The 21,048-nt window shown below is 38.4% G+C and overlaps 1 long non-coding RNA gene across 1 annotated transcript in view; it reads left to right on the top strand.

Moving 5' to 3' along the window:
• The window catches only part of LOC125169850 (uncharacterized), a 54,938-nt gene that overhangs the window by 13,307 nt on the left and 20,583 nt on the right, over positions 1–21,048 (top strand). Inside the window, exon 2 of the long non-coding RNA XR_007153809.1 lies at positions 12,683–12,781. This is a non-coding gene — a long non-coding RNA (uncharacterized LOC125169850). The remainder of the gene's footprint in view (positions 1–12,682; positions 12,782–21,048) is intronic.

Raw genomic sequence — 21,048 nt, 5'->3', positions numbered from 1 at the left:
CCCTTTCCCTTTCCCTTCTCTTCTTTCTGTCTCTATTTCATTTATTTTTCTTCTGGTGCTTATTATTTCCTTCCTTGTACTAACTTTGGGCTTTGTTTGTTCTTTTTCTAGTTGCTTTAGGTATAAGGTTAGAGTGAGATTTTTCATTTTTCTTGAGGTAGGCTTGTAGTGCTATAAATTTCCCTCACTGAACTGCTTTCACTGTGTTCCAAAGGTTTTGGACCATTGTGTTTTTATTTTCAGTTGTCTCCATGTGTTTGTTTTTGTTTTTGTTTTTGTTTTTGTTTTTATTTCCTCTTTGCTTTTTTTGTTGACCTGTTGGTGGCTTAGTATCATGTTATTTAAGCTCCATGTGTTGGTGTCTCCCCCCACCCCCTTTTCTCTTATAATTGATCTCTGGTTTCATACCATTGTGGTCAGAAGAGATTATTTATAATATTTCAATCTTTTTAAATTTTTTGAGGCTTTTTTTGTAGCCTAACATGTGATTTATCCTGAAGAATATCCTATGTGCACTTGAAGAGAATATGTATTGTGCTGTTTTTTGATGTAATATTCTGTATGTATGTTAGCTCCATCTAGTCTAATGTGTTACTCAAAGATATTGTTCCCTCATTGATTTTCTGTTTTGATCTGTGTGTTGATGTAAGTGGGGTGTTAAAGTCTCCTATTATTGCATTACCATCAATTTCTCTCTTTATGTCTCTTAATATTTGCTTTATGTATTTAGATGTTCCAATGTTGGTTGCATAGTGAATTATAGTTGCTATATACTCTTGTTGGATTGATCTCTTCATTGTAATGTAATTCCTTTCTTTGTTATAATAGTCTTTGTTTTAAAGTCTATTTTGTCTGATATGTTGCTATCTCCACTTGTCTCCATTTGCATGGAATATTTTGTTTCATTTCTAAATTTTTAGTCTGTATGTTTTTTTTTTTTTAGGTCTGAAGTGAGTCTCTTGTAGGCAGCATATAGATGGGTCTTGTTTTGTGTTTTGTTTTGTTTTGTTTTGTTTTCCTTTCAGCTCCTAGGTTTTGATTGCAGCATATTTAGACTGTTCACATTTAAGGTAGTTATGAGTAGATATATACTTATTGCTATGTTGTTACTTGTTTTCTGGTTGTTGTTGTCGTTCTTTGTTCCTTATTCTCTTGCTCTCTTTTTTTGTAACTGATGACTTTCTTTTTTCTTTTTGATGACTTTCTTTAATGATATGCTTGGGTTTCTTTCTCTTTATTATTTATATGTCTCATAGAGGTTATTGGCTTGTGGTTGCCATGAGGTTCATATATAACATGTGTATACCAATGTAAATTAAGCTGATGGCTACTCAAGTTTGAACTTTTTTTTTAATGTTTGTTTATTTTTGAGAGAGAGGCAGACAGAGTGCAAGTGGGGAAGGGCAGAGAGAGAGGGAGACAGAATCTGAAGCAGGCTCCAGGCTCCAAGCTGTCAGCACAGAGTCCCACGTGGGGCTCCAGCTCACAAACTGTAAGATCATGACCTGAGCCAAAGTCGGACACTTAACTGCCAGAGCCACCCAGGCACCCCGAGTTTGAACACATTCTAAGAGAATTTCAATTTTACTATCCTCCTCAACGTTTATGTATATATTAGAAGTTTTTACATCTCTTTATTTTGTGAGTTCCCATAATTTATTTTAGGTACAGTGGATTTTACTTCTCTTTATTTTTTAACCATACTAGCTATATAAGTGATTTCTCTACTACCTTACTGTTATGTTTGATTTTACTAATGGAATATTTTTCCTTTCATAATTGTTTAAATTTTTAATTATGGCCTTTTCTTTTCCACTTAAAGAATTCCACTTAACTTTTTTTTTTTTTTTTTTTTTTTTTTTGGTAAGGCCAGTGTAGTGGTGATGAACTCCTTTACTTTTTATTTGTCAGGGAACTCTTTATTCCTTCTTCAATTCTGAATGATAACCTTGCTGTGTAGAGTATTCTTGGTTCCAGGTTTTTTTCCTTTCACCACTTTGAATATATCATGCCATTCTCTTCTGGTTTGCAAAGTTTCTGCTGAAAAATCAGCAGATAGCCTCATGGGGTTTTCCTTGAATATAACTTTTTTTTTGTCTCTTGCTCCTTTTTAAAACTCTCTCTTCAATCTTTGCCATTTCCATTATGTGTTTTTGTGTGGACCTCCTTGGGTTCATTTTTTTAAGGGCTGCCTGTACTTACTGAACCTTGGATGTCTGTTTTGTTCCCCATATTAGAGAACTATTTTAGCTATTATTTCTTCATATGAGTTTTCTGCCCCTTCCTCTCTTTCTTCTGTTTCTTGCACCCCTATAATGCAAATGTTACTATGCTTAATGTTGTTACAGAGGACCCTGAATCTATCTTCTTTTTTAAATGTTTACTTATTTTTGAGAGAGAGAGAGAAAGGGAGGGAAGGAGGAAAAGAAACAGAGAATCCCAAACAGGCCCCATGCTGTTAGTGCAGAGCCTGACATGGGGTTCAAACCATGAACCGTGAGATCATGACCTAAGCCAAAATTGGGAGACAGACGCTTAATCAACTGAGCTACCCAGGCACCCCTATTCTCTTCTGGGTGGCTCAGTCAGTGAAGCATCCTTCCGACTTTGGCTCAGGTCACGATCTCACAGTTCATGGTTTCAAGCCCTGCATCAGGTTCTTTGCTGACAGCTCAGAGCCTGGAGCCTGCTTTGGATTCTGTGTCTCCCTCTCTCTCTGCCCTTTCCCTGCCTTCTCTCTCTCTCTCTCTCTCAAAAATACATTAAAAAAATAAATAAAACATTCGGGTTGGGTGTTCTCCATTACCCTTTCTTCCAGATTGCTGGACTGTTTTTCTGCTTCCTGTATCTATTGTATTTTCTTTCAGTTACCATATTCTTTGGCTCTCATTGGTTCTCTTTTATATTTTCCATCTGTTTGTTGAAGTTCTCACTGAGCTTATCCATTCTACTTTGTAGTCCGGTGAGCATTTTAATGACCGTTACTTTGAATTCTTCATCAAGTAGATTTGCCACATCCATTTCATTTAGTCCTTTATCTGAGGTTTTGTTTTCTCCTAAATGGAGCATATGGTCTGTCTCATTTTTTTTTTTTTTACTTTTTTGTGTTTGTTTCTGTGAATTAGGCTGGGCAGCTACATCTCCTAAACTTGAAAGAATAGTCCTATGTATATGTGTGGTTGTCCCCTGGGCAGACTGTGCATGCCTGGTGGCTTTCATTGACTTGGAACTTTGCCTGGCATGGGCCAGGGATGCTGGGGTCCTCTGTGCTGGTGCTGCCTTGGTGTGATGGTCAGAGCTGAGGTGGCCATTGGCCTGGGCAGTCCTCTCTGTATAGATGGTACCCTGGCAGAAGAGCTGAAACTGATGTGGGTGCAAGCCAGGGTGTCCTAGGGTGTTCAGCATAGGGGACACCTACATGGGGTGGCTGGAGCTAAAGTGGGCATGACCCAGGGTGTGCTGGGATGCTCCGCACATGTTGTGTCCTGTGGGGCCGTGAGGCGGGACGTGGGCGGGGAGTCTCCCAGGGCACTCCCAAATCGGTGGTTCCTGGGCAAGGTGGCTGTAACCAAGGCAGGTGCAAGGCAGAGATTCCTGTGGTGCTCTGTGGCTAGAGCCACAGAGTGGCTAGAGCAGAAGAGAGCAAGAGCCAGGAGGTCCTGGAGTGCTGTGCACTGTGGTGTCCTAGCACATATCATCTGGAGTCAACATGGTACAGGTCTGCGTGGTTCCCAGGTGCTTTGTGCCTGTGTCACTTTGGCAGGTTGGCTGTAGTTGTAGTGAGTGCTGACCAGGGTGCTGCAGTGTGCATTGCGTTGGGGCTGCCTTGGTAGGATGGCTTGGGATGGTGTAGACTAGGGACCAGTGCTCACTGAGGCAGTAGGCTAGCTAGGGTGCCTGGATTGTGCTCCCATCCATGCTAGCAAGGTGGAAGAGAACACAGGATCTGGCACTCACCAGGCCCTCCAATCCAGAGATTTCCAGCAGCTCCCTTGCCATTTGGTGGAGTCTAGGGCTGGATCCTTTATATTACAGTTGCTCTTTTAAACTGCAGCTTCTTTTCTTTGCTCCAAGAGATCCAGGCATGATGTGGGCTAGGGGATCAGGGCTCGCTGGGGCAGCAGGCCAGCTATGGCTTCTGGAACCTGCTCCTGTCTGTGCTGTCAAGGTGGACTGGGAATGTTAACCATGGCACTTGCCAGCGCCTCAGATCTGGAGAGAGTTCTAGGAGCTGCCCCACCATTTGGTAGTGGCCTAAGGCTGGTTCCTTTATATTCTTAATTTCCCTTCCAAACTGTGGCTTTTTTCTGTGTCCCAGGGCAGATGAACCTGCTCCTGGCCCTTCAATAGTATCCCTTCCCACTGTAGTTTGCAGCATAGGGGCTGGGAGTTTTCTTTGTTACAGTGTGTGTCTCTTGCTGTTTTTCATGTGCTCTGTCTTTTGTTGTGCAGAAGCTGTTCAGTCTGCTCACAGTTCTTCAGAAGGAATTCCTCTGTTAATAGGTGTAGATTTGTTGTGTCTGTGGAGGAGATGAGTTCAGGGTCTTCTATGTTGCCATCTTGGATCAGAAGTTCTCTGTCAGGGTTTGATCAGAGAAGCAGAGGCACTATGCATGATACAAGGGATTTACTGGAGGGATTTAACCTTATGTGATTGTGTGAAGTGGTCAAGCTCTTCCCTGGTGTTTGTCACCTGTGTGTCTGGCACTGAAGTCCACACCAGCGGTCAGGAAGAGAAGGTGATGTACAGTGGGGGTGCAGAGGCAAACTGCAACCTGTGAATCATGAATCGTGTTTCTTAGCAGAACCTGTATTAGTCTCAGTGCCTCACAGTCTCCAGTGTGGATGATTCAGGAGTGGGTGTACATGCACATGGACTGGCATACTGCTTGGCTGAGGGTTCAGAGAAGCTGAAGGAGAACCAACAGCATCTGGGGGAGCTACAGACTCTGCTCTTTCCCCAAGGATATCTAGCAGCAGCCAGAGTTGTGGGCTCAGTGCTGCCCTGTGCCAGTGAGGTCATCAGTCCTGGTCTTAACTAACCTTTCCACATATGGAAAACAAGGGCACTCTTTCACTTCTACCTTCCATGTATCTGGCTGCTCAAGGAAACAACTGTCCCTTGTACAACCAAAGACACACTCTTCCTCTCCCCCCGAAAAGGGCACAGGTTCTTGTTATTCATCTTTGGATGATGCTCATTCCTCTTCCTGCTGAATCACATCCTTCTTTGGTAATCCTCTAACTTAACTCCTGAGATGTGAAGTCAGCTACTATTAACACATTTTATTTACATGTTAGGAAAATAGGAAAAGGGACCTAGATACATACATACATACATACCACCACCAACAAGAAAATAAGAAACACTTATAGTTATTACAGTCCTGTTTCTCACTTGATCATGTGGTCATTAGATGTTATTTTATAACTGTCTTCTTCAGTTTCTCATTCTTTATTCTATTGCTCTCAGCAAGTATCTTAATTAGTCACACATCCTTGCCTGGTGTGTGGACTTGCCTTAGCAGTTTGCTTGCATTTGGGTTTTGTAGTTTTGTTTTGTTTTGTTTTTATTTTTGAGAGAGAATGCATGTGAGCTTAGGTGAGGGGCAGAGAGGGAGACAGAGGATCCAAAGCAGGTTCTGCATTATCAGTGCAAAGCCCAATGTGGGGCTCGAACTCATGAACCATGAAATCATGACCAGAGCAAAACTTGGATGCTTAACCAACTGAGCCACGAAGGCACCCCAGGTCTTGCAGTTTTGCATTAACTTTATTTTTTATTTATGTGTTAATGTTTATTTATGTTTGAGAGAGAGAGAAAGAGAGAGAAACAGACAGACAATGTGAGCAGAGAGGGGCAGAGAGAGAGGGAGACAGATTCCAAAGCAGGCTCCAGGCTCTAGGCTCTGAGCTGTTAGCACAGAGCCCAATGCGGGGCTTGAACTCATGAACCGTGAGATCAAGACCTGAGCTGAAGTCAGATGCTTAATTGACTGAACCATCCAGGTTCCCCTGCATTAACTTTCTAATCGCAGGACATGGGAATATCAAAAGGTATTCTAGAGGTTCCCCTACATTTCAGTCATACTCCTCCTTAATTTTCAGTAGTGTTGTAGCAATCTAATTTCCCTTGAATAGTCAGAATCACTCACCCAAGCCAGTACAGTAAACCCTTCTTTGCCTGCTGATTTACTGGCAACCAGGAGCTCAAGGTGGTCAAGAGGCAGTCCACTGCCATTTAAATGGAACCATTGCTTTTTCCCCCTGGTAGAAGCATTTCTTCCTTGCTTTAGACCTCTAATTTTTTTTTTTAATGTTTATTTATTTTTTTGAGAGACAGAGTGTGAGCAGGGCAGGGGCAGAGAGAGAGGGAGACACAGAATCTGAAACAGGCTCTAGGCTCTGAGCTGTCAGCACAGAGTCTGATGTGGGGCTCGAACCCACTAACCATGAGTTCATGACCTGAGCCAAAGTCGGACGCTTAACTGACTGAGCCTCCCAGGTGCCCCAGACCTCTAAACCAGCAAAGTTCAAAATTTCAGGGATGGGAAGCAAGCATTTCACTGGTGGATCACTAGGAGGCAATTGTAAGAGGAGCCACTCCCATTTCCACCCTGATCCCTAGACCCAAGAATCCTATCTATGGGACAAACGGTATTGTATTCACTGTTTTGGTAGGTAAGAGCAGTTATACTGGCATCTACTTGATCTTTCCTACCATAATAGTTGTTAGTCATAGGCCAGGGGACCAATACATGGATTTGGTTAGTTGCTGAATATGTCTGTTCTGATAATATGATCTGGAACCGGGGAAATAACCAGAGTAGGTTAGAGGACCTCCTGAGCCCACTCTGTAATGAACCTGAGCAAAACTGCATCGATCATGTGACTTTTATAAAGTCCAGTCCCTGTTTTGACTGGTGGATCACCATGGCATTTTAGTCTTCCAGAAACTGTCATTTCAGAGTTAATGTCCAGTAATTTCTGAGAAGTTATTTTCCTTTCCCCAGTACGTAATTACTCTGATAAGTTCCTCTGGAGAATACTAGTGTGAAGACTTACTACATAAAATTTTAGTTATGTAATAGAATTCTTCCTCAAAGGGTCCCAACCTCCACTTTATTCAAGGGACTCTTTGTCTATAAATTGGGTCATTTCTGGGAACTGGTTGAAGGACTCTGACTCTAGTGATTCAGGTCAAACTTCCATTTACCAGAATCAGGGCTTTGTATTCTGCATATTCAGATTGAGTAATCTGTTTCAAGGACATCATGACCAACTAGCCAATGCCAGAGTTCTCTGTGGACTATTGTGATTACTGCTTCTGTTCTCTTGCCTCTTATAGCAACACATGTACCTTTTCTTTGGTTATGAATTGAATTGCTACCATTTAGCTCCCATACCTTGGAATCCATCATTCTTGTTGATTCTGTTGACCTAGTTCAAAGGCAATACTTTCCTTACTGTCATTCCTAGCTTAAAGAGAACAGCCACTATGAGTTCTTCAGGGATGCTGGGGCTCCCCTTATTAATGTATTTTTCACTTTAGTGAAGGGAGTGTCCTCTGGATTTTCCTGGTGGACACCACAAGAGAGTAGATAGTAATCTACCTGATAATCCACTCTAGCATTCCCATCTCCCTAAGCCTCTGGACTCCCTTTTTAGACTATACCTAGGAAGTTCTAGCACTTCAGTGTGATTGGAATCTACACCTGTGTCATTCCAGCCCAACTTTCTGACATTCATCATTGGAGCCAGGTTTCTGGCAAACAGCTAAGTAAATTATTAGAGCCACTCCTGGCCACTGTATTTAATGCACTAAGCCAGAATTTTTGTATCAGTAAATTTAGCTTTTTACCTATTTTGTTCTGTTCACTCTGATTTAGTATCCATAGAATCTATTCCCACATATATTCCCTACTTTTCTGGTGATACAGGCATACCTCAGAGATCTTATAGGTTTGTTTCTAACCACTACAATAAAGCCAATATCATAAAGCAAGGCAAATGAATTGTTTGGTTTCCCAGTGCATATAAAAATTATATTTATACTGTGATCTATTAAGTTTGCAATAGAATGTCTCGAACAACAATGTTCATATCTTAATTAAGAATACTTTATTGCTGGAATGCCTGGGTGGTTCTGTCAGTTGAGCATCCAATTTTTGGTTTTAGCTCAGGTCATGATCTCACGGTTCATGGGTTTGAGGCCTGCTTCAGGCTCTACTGTCAGTGTAGGGGCCTGTTTGGGATTTCTCTCTCCCTGCTCCTCCTCAACTCACACTCTCTCCCCCTCTTTATCTCTCAAAATAAGTAAATAAACTTAAAAAAAAATAATACTTTATTGCTGAAAAATGAGCTTTCAGTGAGTGTAGTATTTTTGCTGGTCAGGCGTCTTCCCTCGATGTTGATGGCTGCTGACTGATCAGGGTGGTGGTTGCTGAAAGTTGGGGTGGCTGTGGCAATTTCTTAAAACAAGACAGCAATCAAGTGTGCCACATTGGTGGGCTTTTCCTTTTTTTCATGTATGATTTCTCTGTACGTGTGGTAGCATTTTACCTATAGTAGAACTTCTTTCAAAATTGGAGCCAGTCCTCTCAAAACCTGCTGCTGCTCCTTTATTAACTAGTAAGTTTATGTAATACTCTAAATCCTTTGTTGTTCTTTCAACAATTTTTACAGCATCTTCAAGAACCACTTTATTCGCTCACCCCTAAGATGACTCCTGTTATTTTTATCATGAGAGTGCAGCAGTTCACTCCTGTCTTCAGGCTCTACTTCTAATTCTAGTTCTTTGGCTGTTTCTACTGTATCTGCAGTGACTTTGTCCAATGAAATCTTGAACCCTCAAAGTCATCCATGAGGGTTGGAATCAACTTCTTCTGAATTCCTGTTAATATTTATATTTTGACTTCTTCCCATGAATAATGAATTTTCCGAATGACATCTAGCATGTCAGATCCTTTCCAGAAGGTTTTCAATTGACTTTGCCCAGATCCATCAGAGCAATCCCTATCTGTGGCAGCTATAGCCTTATGAAATGTATTTTGTAAATAATAAGACTTGAAAGTCAAAAATGACTTATTGACCCATGGGTTGCAGATGGATGTTGTGTTATCAGGCGTGAAAACAAGATGAATCTCTTGGACATCTCCATCAGAGATGGAGCTCCATCAGAGCTCTTGGGTGACCAGATGCACTATCAATGGAAAAAATCTTTCTTTGTTCTATTCCCCCTGAGCACTAGGTCTCAACAGTGGGCTTAAAGTACTTAGTAAACATGTTATAAACAAATGTGCTGTCATTCAGGCTTACTGAACATAGACAGAGTATATTTAGCATAATTCTTGCCCCTATGAGTTTTGGAATGGTAAATGAGCATTGGCTCTGTTAGCTCCTAACAGAAAATCAGCCTATTCTGTGAAGCTTTGAGGCCAGGCATTGATTTTTCCTCTCTAGCTATTAAAGTCCTATTGGTGTCTGTTTTACAATATAAATAAGTAAACTTTAAAAAAAGTTAATGAAAAACAGTTGTTCTTGCAGACATTGAAAATTAACAGAGAAAAGTGTAGGGATTCTTTAAATCTTAATCATTAATCTACTCAACCTACATAAAACCATGTAGAAAATTTTAGATGAAAATTAAAACTTTATTTACCCAAACAAGCAGCCAGTTCTTAGTTTATTGACCCCAGTCTAGTGAGTATAGGTAATTGCAAGCAATTGCAGTAAAGGTTTTGTGATAAAGGTGTTAATAGGGAATTAAGTCAGTGCAAAGGTCTGGTCTAGGGGCTGTCCAGAGAAGGCTGTCTGAGGAAGTGGCATTTGAGCTAAAAGCTGAAGGATAAGTAGGCAAAGAAAGGATAGCAGAGTAAGGAAGAATGTTCATTCAGCGGAGCAGTATTTCTGAGAGCCCAAAAGTAAGAACATGTGTATAGGGAATATCAGTAATCTGGAAGAATTTCAGTGTGGCAGGCAGTGAGGGGCAAGGCACGTGGAAAGAGTCTTGAAAGATACTATAAAATCTTCCCTAGATTAGTGGGAAACCATGGAAGGGTTTTATACTGGTAAGAGACTTGTCAGAATTGTGGTTTAGAAGACGGAGGAATTATAGAAATAATTAGGAGGTAGATTCAGAAGGACTTGGTATTCATTGGATGGGGGTAGGAGAAGGGATAGTCTAGAATGACGCCCAAATTCTAGGCTGGGACAAATGGTGAAGTTGTTCACTGAAGTAGGGTACATTTGGAGAAAGAATTTACGTGGGAATGGAGAGAGGGGAGAGAAATTGAGGATGGGGAGCTAGTGAATGGGATATTCTTTGGAAAGAACTGCTGTGAAGGGAAAAAGAGAGGGTGCCCTAAATTAGTTATCCAGGGTTTTTCAAAGATGAGAGAGGCTTGCCCATGTTTAAATGTAATGAGAAGTTACCATTGATGAGGGAGAATGTGAAAATACAGCAGAGAGACTATTTGAGATGGTAAAATCCCTGATAAAGTCTGAATCTGAGTATAGTTTTTAATTTATCTGCTCTCTGTCTCAGGTTATTTTAAGGAACAAACTACAGAGGTCAGCAATTTTAATAATGTAGAATAGCTATATAGCTGCAGACAGTTTCAGTAATAAGAGAAAGTGATATACTTTCAGAACTTCAGTCAAGGGGTGCCTGGGTGGCTTAATCAGTTGAGCATCCAACTCTTGATTTCTGCTCAGGTCATGATCTCATTGAGTGCTCCCAGTGTAGAGCCTGCTTGGAATTCTCTGTCTCTCTGCCCCTACTCTGCTCATGCCATCTCTCTCTCTCTCAAATAAAATAAATATTAAAAAAAAAAAAGAACTTCAGTCAATAAACTATTCATCAGTTTCTACTCAGCATAAATTAATCTGGTACAGTGAGTGTGGAAGAACGCTTATGTAACTACCATTCTTAACTATACAGGTTGCTATCTTTTCTTTGGAAAGCTTTGTAGTATTTTTTTCCTGATATAACTGGGCAGTATTTGACTAGATTTATGTTATTTTGCTGAGATTACCAATACTGATTGTTAAAAAATGATAGTAAAGTAAAAATTCAAAATGATACCTATTTTTATTATTATTATTTTTTAATGTTTGTTTATTCTTGAGACAGAGACTGAGCGTGAACAGGGGAGGGGCAGAGAGAGAGAGGGATACATAGAATCTGAAACAGGCTCCAGGCTCTGAGCTGTCAGCACAGAGCCCAACGCAGGGCTTGAACCCACGAACTGTGAGATCATGACCTGAGCCGAAGTCGGATGCTTAACTGACTGAGCCACCCAGGCGCCCCTATTTTTATAGTATTGAATAAGGGAAGAGATTTCCCTGTAATCTTCTATTTGCTTATTTGGTTAATGATCATTTATCACCTCTATTAATGAGGCTAAAAAATAGGAAGTATATTAATGTGTGATGCCCTCAGGTGAGTGGTAGAAACTTATTCTGGAGAAAGTGTAAATTTTAAGGTAGTTACTTTTTCTTTTAGGTTTTACCATTGTGATTTGCCCATTGATCTCTCTTACGGAAGACCAGTTAATGGTTTTAAAGCATTAGGAATTTCAGCTACCATGTTAAATGTTTCTAAGGTATGCTTCTGTAGTTCTTTTTTTTTTTTTTCCTTTTTTTTTTTTTTTTTTAATTTAAACCCTTTACTGAAGTAGAGCCTTGGTTACAATTCAGTTGGTTCTAAAATTATAGAATGATGGGGCGCCTGGGTGGCTCAATCGATTAAGCATCCAACTTCAGCTCAGGTCATGACGGTTTGTGGGTATGAGCCCCGTGTCGGGCTCTGTGCTGACAGCTTGGAGCCTGGAGCCTGCTTCAGATTCTGTGTCTCCCTCTCTCTCTGCCCCTCCCCTGCTTATGCTCTCTCTCTGTCTCAAAAATAAATTAAAAAAAAAAACAAAACATTAAAAATATTTTAACTTAATTAGCATAAAGTGTAAAAACAGATTAGATAGTAGTGGCCACGGTTGCATTTGATACGGGAATTAATATAACATTGGAGGTTTGTTATTCATCAGTGAGTAAATCTATTGAATTATTACTAAGGATGTGCAGGTATGTATAACTCGTCTTCAGAAGTAACTTTTAAAAAAGTTTTTCTAGAGAGCACACTATAGATGATGTTTAATAATTCTGTATTCTGAATCTTCATTATTAGCTAGTATTTTTAGAACAATGAAGCCATTTTTGCAGTTTTTTTTTTACTTTTACTTAAGTGCCTATTTTACTTGTATTGCAGTGTTATGAATTGTTTCCTATGTTTGCTAAGATAATTTGGTGTCCCATCTTTGCCTTCTGAATTTTTAATTAGTGGTCTCTAATCTATAACTTCAATAACTGTATTATTTATGTATATATTTTTTAACTCATAAAGTAGATTAAGTTTCTATAGTCATTTTTTTCTTTTTATAACTTGAGGGAAGCTGTTACAAATTAACTTTCACATTTCTGAACTTTGTAGAGGGAAGCTGTTACAAATTAACTTTCACATTTCTGAACTTTGTAGATGTGATATATTTAGACTATAAAGCATTGCTACCTGATTTTATACATCCTATTTTTGCATATTTTGAAATTTTTAAGTAGCTATGCAATCTCAAGATTTCTCACACTACCAGCTGAGATGACATGAAAGTGACTGTATTTTGTATTACAGCTTTGGAGATATATTCAGAATAAGTTCAATGGTGGTGATGGAAAATGTGGGACAACAGAAGCTTTATGAGATGGAGTCATGTTGTCAAAACATAACCAAGTAAGCCACATACCTTTTTTATTTAACTTTTTTATTTATTTGCATTTAAACATAAGCACAATTTGAAAGTCTAAGAAATTACTTTGAGTACTTGTTCACTAAGTAAATACACCAGTAGAGTATCAAGTAGAAACCTGAAAAGCAAGTGTCTGAAGGATGGGAGCCAGTATATGAACTCTTAGGATCTGCCTTAATTCAAGAAAATATATTCTCTCTCTCTACCTGATAATCCTCCAAAACTATTTTTTTTTGTAGTTTTTAAGTAAAACAAGTATACTAAGATGCTAATTTTTTTAGTTGAAGAATAATTGAAGTAGAATGTTGTATTAATTTCAGGTTTGTAACATAGTGATTCAGTATTCTCATACATTACAAAATGGTTACCACAAGAAGTCTAGTTGCCCTCTGTCTCCCTACAGAGTTGGTACAATATTATGGACTATATTCCCTCTACTGTACATTATATCCTGCTGTTATCTTTATATAGTTATCTTTATATACTAGAAGATGATACCTCTTAATCCTATTTCATTCATCCCCTCTTTCATTGAAAGTTTTGATATAAATTGACAATGAACTTAAGCTTTTTCTCTCTGGCACTGGCATACAGCTACATGCTTTATAATTTTGAAAAGGTGTATATAATAGGTTTTGAGAATTGAGCTTAGTAATGTATCATCTCACCAGCTGAAGGGTTGATGAAATAAGAACATAGTTAAGCTTTTCCATAAGAAATAAATTTTAAGGCCATTTAGGGTGGTTTTAATGAGACCATATAATTCCCCAATGGCTTCTTAGTATTAGTTATCTTTATACTACTCAAAAATTTTGAACTGATAAGCAGTAGCTGGACAAAAATGCCATTTCTTTCCTATAGAGGGCACAATAATCTAGTTAAATAGGAAAATGAAAATTTCATTAGACATCCAGTAGACTCCCAAGAAGTACATTTTGCGATTTAAAATTTTTTTTTTTTAATGTTTATTTTGCTTTTGAGAGAGAGAAAGACGAGAGTGTGAGCAGGAGAGGAGCAGAGAGAGAGGGAAACATGGAATCCAAAGTAGGTTCCAGGCTCTGAGCTGTCAGCACAGAGCCTGATGCGGGGCTCGAACCCACGAACTGTGAGATCATGACCTGAGCCAAAGTTGGACGCTTAACCGACTGAGCCACCCAGACGCCCCTACATTTTGTGATTTAGAGTGAAACTGATACTGTAAAAGAAACTGCTTTGCTAATCAGGAAGGTTATTTAATAGTTGCAAAATACTGAATTTCAAAGTGAATCCCTGACAACTTCTTAAAGCAATGTTTAGGGTACATATGGAAAAAAATTTTACATGGTGGGGAGAAGACCAGTGCCCCAAAGATGTCTAAATCCAAATTCCTGTAAACTGTAAGCTACCTTGCATGGCAAAAGGGGATTAAGATTGCAAATGGAATTAAGGTTGACAATCAACCTTAAAGTAGGGATATAACTCTGGGTTGTTTGAGGAGTCCGGTATAATCCGAAGGGTCCTTAAATGTAGAAGGGAGCAGGAAAGGTCAGAATGATACTTATTGGCCTTGAAGATGGAGGAAACCGGGGCATTAACCAAGGAATTTAAGGCAGTCTTTAGAAACTGGAAAAGACAAGGAAACAGATTCTTCCCTAAAGCCTCCAAAAGAAATCCATCCCTGCTGACACCTTGATTTTAATCTAGGGAGACCCATGCCAGACTTCTAACCTATAGAAATGTAAGATAATAAATTTGTGTTTTTTTAAGCCACTAAGTTTATGGTAATGTTATGATAAGCAATAGGAAAGTAATAGAACATATAACTGTGTTTTGGAATAGGAATTTTTAAAACTTGTTAGGTCATTTAATAATTTTTATCTCTAAATGTGTTTGCAATGTCACTGTGTATTGATAGCTCAACATTTTGATGAAGCATGCAAGAAAATGTGTGATAACTGATGTAAAGGCATTTGTTGAGTTCACTTTTTTCCTCACTGAAGTATAGTTGACATATAAGGTTATTTTCAGGTGTACTACACAGTGGTTTGGTAAGTCTATACATTGTGCTGTGCCCACTATAAGTGTGGCTACCATCCGTCCCCATTTGGTGCAATTACAATACCATTGACTACATTCCCTGTGCTGTACCTTTCATCCCCATTACTTATTCATTCCATTACTGTTAAGCTGTATCTCCCACTCTCCTTCACCCATTTTACCCTCTCTCCCCTCTAGCAAACATCAATTTGTGTTCTGTATTTATGGGTCTGTTTCTGGGTTTTGTTTCTTCCTTTGTTTCTTAGTTTCTACATGTAAGTGAAATCCTATGGTATTTATCTTGGACTTATTTCGCATAATACCCTCTCTAGGTCCATTCATGTTGTTGCAAATAGCAAGATGTTTCTTTTTATGGTTGAGTAATATTCCATTGTGTATGTATACCACATCTTCTTATCCATTCATGTGTCAACAATGGACACTTGAGTTGCTTTCATATCTTGGCTGTAAAAATAGGAGTGCATAGGTATTTTTAAATTAGTGTTTTCATTTTCTTTGGGTAAATACTTGGTAGTGGAATTACTGGATCGTATGGTAATTCTATTTTTAATTTTTTGAGTAACTTCTGTACTGTTTTCCACAGTGACTGTACCAATTTGCATTGCCATCAACAGTGCACAAGAATTCCCTTATCTCCCCATCCTCACCAACACTTGTTTCTTGTGTTTCTGATTTTAACTATTCTGGCAATGTGTGAAGTGATCCCACATTGTGGTTTTGATTTGCATTTCCCTGATGACTAGTGATGGTGAGCATCTTTTCATGTGTCTGTTGGCTATTTGTAAGTCTTCTTTGGAAAAAAGTCTTCTTTGGAAAAAAATGCCCATTTTTTTAATTGGATTATTTGGCTTTTTTGGTTTGAGTTTATAAGCTCTTTACATATTTTGGATACTAACCCTTTATTGGATATGTCATTTGCAAATATCTTCTCCCATTCAGTAGGTTATCTTTCAGTTTTGTTTTTCTTCATTGTGGAAAAGCTTTTTTGGTGTGGACCCAATAACTTATTTTTGTTTTTGTTTTCTCTTGTGTTAGGAGACATATTCAGAAAAATTATACTATGGCTGATGTCAAAGAAATTATTGCCTAATGTTCTCTTCTGGCATTTTATGGTTTCAGCTCTCACGTTTAGGTCTTTATTCCATTTTGAGTTTGGTTCTATGTATGGTGTAAGAAAGTGGTTCAGTTTCAGTCTTTGCATGTAGCTGTCCAGTTTTCCCAACACTATTTATTGAAGAGACTTTTTCTTTATTGTGTATTCTTGCATTCAGTGTCATAGATTAATTGACCGTGTAAGTGTGTGTGTATTTCTGGGCTCCCTATTCCGTTCCATTGATCTGCATCTATTTTTGTGCTAGTATAATACTGTTTTGGTTATTACAGTTTTCTACTACATCTTGAAATCTGGGATGTGAAATCCAGCTTTGTTCTTCCTTCTCAAGATTTATTTGGCTATTTGAGGTCTTCTGTGGTTCCATACAAATTTTAGGATTATTGTAGTTCTATGAAAAATGCTATTGGTATTTTGATAGAGATTGCATTGAATCTGTAGATTGCTTTGTGTATTAGGAATTTTATCAGTATTCTTCCAATCCATAAGCATGGAATATCTTTCCATCTGCTTATGTTATCTTTAATTTCTTTCATCATTGTTTTTTTCATTAAAGTACATGTTCTTTCATCTTCCTGGTTAAGTTTATTCCTGGGTATTTTATTATGTGTAGTGCAATTGTAAATGGAATTATGTTTTTAATTTATCTTTCTGCTACTTCATTATTAGTGTATAGAAACATAATTGATTTCTGTGTATTAATTTTGTATCCTGCAACTTTACTGAATTCATTCTAATACTTTTTGGTGAAGTCTTTAGGGTTTTCTTTGCATAGTTCTTTTTACCTACATATAGTGGCATTTTAATTCCTCCCTTACCAATATGGGTTTCTTTTATTTCTGGTTGCTGTGGCTAGTACTTCCAGTACTATGTTGAACAAAAGTGATGAGAGTGGACATCCTTGTCTTGCTCCTGATTATAGTGGAGAAGCTCCCAGTTTTTCATCATTAAGTGTAAGCTGCAAATTCTTCACGTATGACCTTTATTATGTTGAGGTGTGTTCCCCCTAAACTCACTTTGTTGACTTTTTGTCATGAGCAGATGTTGAATTTTGTCAGATGCTTTTTCTGCATCTATCGAGATGATATGGTTTTTACTCTTCCTCTTATAAATATGTAATAGATTTGCCAGTATTGAATTATCCATGTATCCCCAGAATCAATTCCACTTGACTGTTGAATGATCTTTTTAATGTATTGTTAAATATGGTTTGCTAATATTTTGGTGAGGATTTTTGCATCTTTGTTCATTGGGGATATTGGCCTATAGTATTCTTTTTGTCTGTTGTCTTTGGTTTTAGTATCAAGGTAAGTCTGGCCTCATGGAATGTATTTAAAAGCTTTCCTTTCTCTTCTATTTTTTTGGTATAGTTTGAGGAGAATTAACTTTAGAAACTGGAAAGGACAAGGAAACAGATTCTTCCCTAGAGCCTCCAAAAGAAATCCATCCCTGCTGACACCTTGATTTTAATCTAGGGAGACCCGTCAGACTTCTAACCCATAGAAATGCAAGATAATAAATTTGTGTTTTTTTAAGCCACTAAGTTTATGGTAATATTATGATTAGCATTAACTCTTTTTTAAGTGTTGGGTAGAATTTACCTATGAATGCATGTGATCTTGGACCTTTATTGGTAGTTTTTGGATTATCACTTCTGTATTGTTCCTAGTAATTGGTCTGTTCAGACTTCCATTTTCCCTGATTCAGTTTTGGAAAATTATAGGTTTCTAGGAATTTACCTATTTATTCTAGGTTCTTCAATTGTTGGCATATAATTTTTCATAATACTCTTACAAGCTTTTGTATTTCTATGGTGTCAGTTGTTACTTCTCTTTCATTTCTGATTTTACTTGGGTCCTCTCTTATTTTTTCTCAATGAGTCTGGGTAAAGGTTTATCAATTTCATTTATCTTTTCAAAACACCAGTTCTTGGTTTCCTTGATCTTTGTTTCTCTTAAACTCTGTTTCATTTACTTCTGCTTTTATCTTCATTATATCCTTCCTTCTACTTATCTTGGGTTTTGTTCTTTTTCTAGTTCCCTTGGGCATAAGGTTAAATTTCTTGTTGTTTGAGGTAGGCTTCTATTGCTATAAATTTCTTAGCACAGCTTTTGCTGTGTCCCAAAGATTTTTAAGCATTGTGTTTCCGTTTCCCTTTGTCTCCATGTATTTTTTGTGTAGTAGCATGTTGTTTACCCTCCACGTGTATATTTTTTTTTCTTTAGATTGACTTCTAGTTTCATACTGTTGTGTTCAGAAAAGATGCAGTCTTCTTAAATTTATTTAGACTTATTTTGTCCCCTAATGCTATCTGTTCTAGAGAATGCTCCATGTGCACTTGAAAGCATGTGTATTCTGCTCTTTTGGATGGAATGTTCTGTATGTGTCTATTGTGTGCATCTAGTCTAACGTGTTGTTCAAAGACAATGTCCTTGTTGACTTTCTGCCTTTATGATCTATCCATTGATATAAGTGGAGAGTTAAAGTTCCCTACCATTACTACATTACCATTAATTTTTCCCTTTGTCTGCTTATGTTTGCCTTATGTATCTAGATTCGTATGTTGGGTGCATAGATAGGATAGGTACCTTTATTATTATGTGTTGCCCTTCTTTGACTCTGTTTGTTACAGTCTGTTTTAAAGTTTGTTTTAACTGCTACTCTGGCTTTTCTTTTTGCTTTCATTTGCCTAATAAGTTTTTCCATCCCTTCACTTTCAGTCTGTATGTGTCTTTAGGCCCAAAGCAAGTCTCTTGGGCAACAGATAGATGAGTCTTGATTTTTTAATCCATTCCACCATCCTATGTCTTTTGAGTGGAACATTTAGACCATTTACATTAAAAAAAAATTTTTTTTTAACGTTTTATTTATTTTTGAGACAGGGAGAGACAGAGCATGAACAGGGGAGGGTCAGAGAGAGGGAGACATAGAATCTGAAACAGACTCCAGGCTCTCAGCTGTCAGCACAGAGCCCGACGTGGGGCTCGAACTCATGGACTGAGAGATCATGACCTGAGCTGAAGTCGGCCGCTTAGGCCGCTTAACCGACTGAGCCACCCAGGCGCCCCTAGACCATTTACATTTAAAGCAATTATTAATAGCTGTATACTTACTGTCATTCTGTTGATTGTTTTCTGGGTGTTTCTGTAGCTTTTCTCTGTTCCTAGCTTTCTTTGTGATTGCTGACTTTCTGTAGTGTTATGTTTGGCTCTCTCTTTTCTTTTTCATTAAAAAAATTGTTTTTAATGTTTATTTTTGAGACAGAGAGAGTGTGAGGGGGGAGGTACAGAGAGAGAGGTAGACAGAGAATCTGAAACAGGGTCCAGGCTCTGAGCTGTCAGCACAGAGCCGGACACAGGACTCGAACTCACGAACCATGAAATCATGATCTGAGCTGAAGTTGGACCCTTAACCAACTGAGCTGCCCAAGAACCCCTCATTTCGTTTCCTTTTTTTTTTTTTTTTTTTAATATTTATTTTGACAGAGAGAGAAAGAGAGGGAGAGAATGAGTAGGGGAGGGACAGAGAGTGAGGGAGGGGGAGAGAAGAGCCCAAAGCAGGGCTCAAACTCATGAACTGTGAGATGAGGACCTGAGCCAAAATCAAGACACTTAATTTAACCTACTGAGCCACTCAGGCACCCCCTTTTTTTCACTTTGAGTGTAGCTGACACACAATATTACAAGTACAACATAATGATTCAGCAACTCTGTTATGCTGTGCCCATCACAAATGTAGCTACCCTCTGTCCCCATGCAACACTGTTAAAATACCACTGACTATATCCCATATACTGTACTTTTTCCTTTTTTTTTTTCTTTTTTTCTTTTAACCTAATTTGGTTTTGGGTTTGTGGTTAGCATGAGGTTGATAAAGAACATCCTAAATATAAAGCAGTCTATATTGAATTCATGGGCATTTATAACACATTCGAAAAGAACTTCCTTTTCACTCCCCTCTCCATGGTTTATGTTTATGTTGCCAGTTTTACATCTTTTTATATATAGTTTCCTTATGTCTAATATGTTTTTTTCTTTTCCATTTAAAGAAGTCCCTTTTGCATTCTTGGAAGGCCAGTTTAGTGGTGATGAATTCCTTTACCTTTTGTATGGGAACTCTCTCTCCTTGAATTCCGAATGATAATCTTTTTTTTTTTTTTTTAATTTTTTTTTTTAATTTTTTTTTTTTTTAATATTTATTTATTTTTGAGACAGAGAGAGACAGAGCATGAATGGGGGAGGGGCAGAGAGAGAGGGAGACACAGAATTGGAAGCAGGCTCCAGGCTCTGAGCCATCAACCCAGAGCCCGACGCGGGGCTCGAACTCACGGACCGCGAGATCGTGACCTGAGCTGAAGTCGGACGCTCAACCGACTGAGCCACCCAGGCGCCCCCCCGAATGATAATCTTGTCAGGTATTCTTGATTGTAGGGTTTTTTATTTGTTTTTGTTTTTTTCCATTCAGCACTTTGAATGTATAATGCCACTCTTCTGGCCTGCAAAGTTTCTGCTGAAAAATCAGCTGAGAGCTTTTAAGGGGTTTCCTTCTTACTATTACAATTCTCTCTTTAGCCTGTGACATTTTAATTATGTGTTGTGGTGTGGACCTTGAGTTCATCTTAGGGGGGGCTCTAAAATGCTTCCTGAATCTGGATGTCTAGTTCTTTCCCTAGGTTGGGAAGTTTCCAGCTATTATTTCTTCAAATAAATTTATGCCCCTTTCTCTCCTTCTGGGGTCCTTATAATATGAATGTTTGTTCACTAGATGTTGTCAACAGATCCCTTAACCTATCCTCATTTTTAAAAATTCTTTATTTGGGGCGGGTGGCAGGAGGGGGACAGCTGACTAGTTCAGTCGGTAGAACATGCGACTCGATCAAAGAGTTGTGAGTTCAAGCCTCACGCTGGGCATAGATTTTACTTAAGAAAAAAAAATAAATCTTTATCTTTGCTGTTCAGTTTGGCTGCTTTCCATTACCCCATCTTCCAGATTATTCTTCTGCATCGTTAATCTACTTTTGATTCCCTCTAATGTAGTTTTCATTTCAGTTGTATTCTTCAACTCTGGTTTTTATTTTCCAGTTCTTTGTTAAAGTTCTCATGG

The sequence above is a fragment of the Prionailurus viverrinus genome, chromosome B4 (genome assembly GCF_022837055.1).
Source record: "Prionailurus viverrinus isolate Anna chromosome B4, UM_Priviv_1.0, whole genome shotgun sequence".
Classification (NCBI taxonomy): domain Eukaryota; kingdom Metazoa; phylum Chordata; class Mammalia; order Carnivora; family Felidae; genus Prionailurus; species Prionailurus viverrinus.
The sequence above is the reverse complement of the archived record's forward strand: the minus strand, read 5'-3'. Positions and strand labels throughout refer to the sequence as shown.